Below are 5,000 nucleotides of genomic sequence, written 5' to 3' on the forward strand. Positions count from 1 at the left end.
AGAGACAGAGAGAGAGAGAGAGAGAGAGAGAGAGAGAGAGAGAGAGAGAGAGAGATAAAGAGAGAAAGGTAGAGAGTGAGGGGGGAGGGGAGGGAGGGAGAGATAGAGAGAGAGAGCAAGGTAGAGAGAGAGAGAGAGAGAGAGAGAGAGAGAGAGAGAGAGAGAGAGAGAGAGAGAGAGAGAGAGGAGAGAGAGAGAGTGATGGGGTGAGGAGAGGTAGGAAGACAGATAGATAGATAGATAGACAGATAGATAGATATACAGAGAGGGAGAAAGAGAAGGGTATAGAGAGATAGATAGTAAGGTAAAGAGATAGAGAGAGAGAGAGAGAGAGAGAGAGAGAGAGAGAGAGAGCGCGCGCGAGAGAGAGAGAGATAGAGAGAGAGGCAGAGGGAGAGCGGGAGGGAGGGAGAGATAGATAGATAGATAGATGGAGAGAGAGAGAGAGAGAGAGAGAGAGAAAGAGAGGAGAGAGAGAGAGTGATGGGGGGAGGAAGGGACAGAGAGAGGGGTAGAAAGACAGATAGATAGCTAGATAGACAGATAGATAGATATACAGAGAGGGAGAAAGAGAAGGGTATAGAGAGATAGATAGAGACGGACAGAGTCAGAGAGAGAAATTAAGTGAGAGAGTAGAGAGAGAGCCCGAGAGAGAGAAAATAAACGCATATCATTATCAAGGTAAATTCTTTTTGAAAATCATTCAGCGGTAAACACTGACATATGATATACTACTTAGAGGATATTAATGAAGGTAATTTTTTTCACCATTTGATAAAATTTATCAGGTTCAGATTATATTTAATTAATGAAACTAGGGGTAATGGACTTTTACTAAGTATTATATTTCGTTAACAGAGGTCCACACTCCCTATATATTTACGCACTTAATCATACTTTTATTAACATTATTAGTGTTGTTGTTTTTTGTTATTATCATAATAACTATCATCATTGGTAATTTTGTCATTAGTATTACTGCCATTATTATTATCATTATATATTTCATATGTATATATACACACCGTTATAATCATTATCATCGTTAGTGTTATTTATATTGTTACTCGTATTATTGTTATTAATATTGTTATTTATATCATCATTTTCTTTATCATAACTTTTTTATTGTTTTAATTGTTTTATTGTTATTATTATTATTATTATTATTATTGTTGTTATTGTTATTTCTATTATTGCTATTATTAGAAGTATTATTATTATTATTATCATTAATACCATTACTCTTGTTATTTTCATGATTATCATTACTAGCAGTAGTAGTAGTAGTAGTATCATTATTGTTATTATTATTATTATTATTATTATTATTATTATTATTATTATCATGTTATTGTTATTATCATTATGATAATAAGGATGATAATATTACAATTAGATTGATAATAAAGATAACATTAATGATAATAATATTGATAATAGTAATTATAATAATAATAATGATAATAATAATAACAGTAATAATAATAATTATTAATATCATAATAATGATAATGAAAAACTACCAATTATAATAATAGTAATCATAAAAACAAAAACACTACCACTACTAAAAATAGTAATAACATTAATGATAATGATGACGATGACAATAATAAAAGTAATAATAATAATAATAATAATAATAGTAAAAATAATAATGATAATAATAATAATTATTATTATAATAATGATAATAATTATTATTATTAATATCATTGTTATTTTTATTGTAATTATAATAATAATTATAATTATAATTATAATTATAATCATAATTATAATTATCGTTATTATTGTTATTATTATTACAATAATAATGTCAATAATAACGATGATGATAATGATGATGATGATGATGATGGTGTTGATGATGATGATGATGATGATGATAATGATATTGATAATGATAATGATAATAATAAAAATAATAACTATTGTGATAACAATAACAACAGCTAACAGGAGCAGAAACAAAAACAACAATGATAATAGATAATAATAATTATTATTATTATTATGATTATTATGATAATAATAGTAGCAATAAGATTGATGTTGATGATAATGATGATTATTGATGAAAATGATGATTATGATAATGAAAATTATAATAACAATGCACAGTACACTGGTTGAAGCAAGGAGAGAGAAAAAAACTTGGAATGATAGTTAAAAGATGCTCAAGAATCAAGCATTACGGAAACAACCTGATCATGAAAATTATTTATGGATAAGACAAAGGAAGAGTCGATAAGCAATATTCCATATTTTGTGAGAAGTTTGGGGTTTCCTCTGCCTGAAAGAGGAAACCTTGTTATGTGTTCTTGTCAATAAAAAAATCAAAATAGTGAGGGACTTCATTGTTTTCAGATCATCATAGAGAACATTACAGACAAAGTGCAGGAGACTGGAGCTAGCTAATATCGAATGCCCTTTATAAAAGTGATTTGGCAATTCTCTGCGATAAGTTTTTAACAATAATGAAATCAAAATATTGAGGGACTTCATTGTTCAAACGGATTAGTAATAAGAGCATTACAGGTAAAGAGAGGAATTCAAAGGTAGCGAATATCGAATGCTCTCTGAATATACATGTAGAGGAAACTATACGAGGTACCGTCGAGAGATACAAGGATTTTTACAAGTAACTTAGCAAATTTAGTATGGACTTGTTTTTCTTACAGACATGTTAAAGATTTTTCTTTTCTTTCCTTTTACAATAAATATTATTCGATTTTCACACAATACCTGATAATACCTGAGGTTAGTTTGTTAACCTACCATCCAGTTTAGTGAAAAAGAAAAAAAAAAAAGAAAAAAAACAGGTTTTAGTACATTTGGGTAAAACCAGAAAGTATTATTAGAGATATCAATATTGAGATTCCTTTGTATATTATTTGTGTTAATACTGATATAGATGATGATGATGGGGATGATGATGATAATGATAATGATGGTAATGATAATGATGATAATGATGATGATGATGATGATGATGATGATGATGATGATGATGATGATGATGATGATGATGATGATGATGATGATAATGATAATGTTGATGACGTGATGATGTTGATGATGATAATGATAACGATAATGATAAAGACAATGATGATGATGATGATAATGATGATAATGATAATGATGATGGTGCTGCTGCTGCCGCTGATGATGATGATAGTGATAATGTCCATGATAAGGATAATGATAATGATGATGATTATGATGATAATGATAATGATGATGATTATGATTATAATAATGATGATGATGATTATGATTATAATGATGATGATGATGATAACGATAATAAAGATAATGATAATGATGATGTTGACCGTCTGTCAAGACGAAAAGAGCCTTATATATATATGGTGCTGCTGCTGATGATGATGAAGATGATGATAATGATAATGTCCATGATAATGATAATGCTGATGATTATGATGATAATAATAATGATGATGATTATGATGATAATAATAATGATGATGATGACGATGGTGAAGATAATGATAAGGATACTGATAATAATGATGGTGATGATGATGTTGATCTCTTCGCTAAAACGATATCCCCCTCAAGATGATAACTACTCTCAGGACCAAACGAGAGTCTTCCCAACAGCCTGAGACGTTGCGAATGAAAGTTTATTTAACAGTAAGAAATTAAAGGGAAAGTGAATAATGGAGAATGAGGAGAAACTTCCCTTATGAAGATAGTCAGAGTGATGGTAATAATGATGATGATGGTGATGATTATGATAGGAGGGTGAAGAATAATGGTACTGATTATGGTGATAGAATTAGTATGGTGATAATGATGATAGGATTACACGTTAACATAAGAATATGAATTTTATTGACAGTTATATTATTAATATATATTACTTCTGATACTTCCTTGTTATCATATAAGTGATAACACAAACAATAATATCCACATCAACAGTGATGGTGATAATTATGATGAGGATAATGAGAAGGAAGAAGAGAGTATAAGGCTAGAATAAAAATAATAGTAAAAACAAAAAAAAAAAAAAAACTAACTGCAAAGTCTATAACAATGATAGCAATGGCAGAGATCATAATAATAAAAAATAATAATAATTGAAAAACATAATATTAATGATAATGATGATAAAGACAATAAAATAATAATAGTTATAAAAGTAATAATGATGATGATAACACAATATTTACTACTACTCTTTCCGCTACTACTACTAATAATAATAATGATAATAACGTAATAATAACAATGATAATAATGACAGTAAGGATGGTGATAATGAAGATGATGATGGTGATTATTATGATAATGATACTCATTAGTTCAGCAAAAAAAAAAAATTGATGGTGTATAAGGATACCGTAATGATAAAATTGATAATAAATCATGATCATATTTTCACAAAATATAAACACTTATGAAAAAAAATAAAAGGAAAACAAAACGATACCAGTTGGAATCATGGAGTCCGTTTAGAAAATTGAATGCTCTTCTCAATAAAGATTAATGGGAATCTGTGAGAGAAACCGTGTTCAGTTGAATGATTTCGCTTCTAAAACGAAAGACAATCACTTTTCTATTTGGTTCGGTGGATTTTCTCCTCTTTTGTTTATCTACTTGTTTGTTTTATCATAGGTTAGTTCCTAATTTTCGTTTCTAAAGCAAAATACTTTTTTTTTTTTTTTTATTCGATGATAGAGGAATTTCGAAAATAAAGATTGATTTGAGATTTGTTTTTTCTGATTATCTGTCTGATTGTTTTATGGTATTTTTTTTTTTTTTTCCATTTCCTTATTTTCGTTTCTATTTTTTTTTTTTTTTTTTTATTCGATAGCGGTGGGATTGCGAAAATAAAGACTGATTTTTTTCTCCTTTGTTTATCTTTCTGTTTCACCGCAGTTTTTTGTCCCCTTATTTTCGCTTACAAAACAAAACTTTTTTTTTATTCGATAGCGAAAATAAAGATTGATTTCAGGATTTTT

This window comes from Penaeus chinensis, chromosome 7, assembly GCF_019202785.1.
Source record: "Penaeus chinensis breed Huanghai No. 1 chromosome 7, ASM1920278v2, whole genome shotgun sequence".
NCBI classification, from domain to species: domain Eukaryota; kingdom Metazoa; phylum Arthropoda; class Malacostraca; order Decapoda; family Penaeidae; genus Penaeus; species Penaeus chinensis.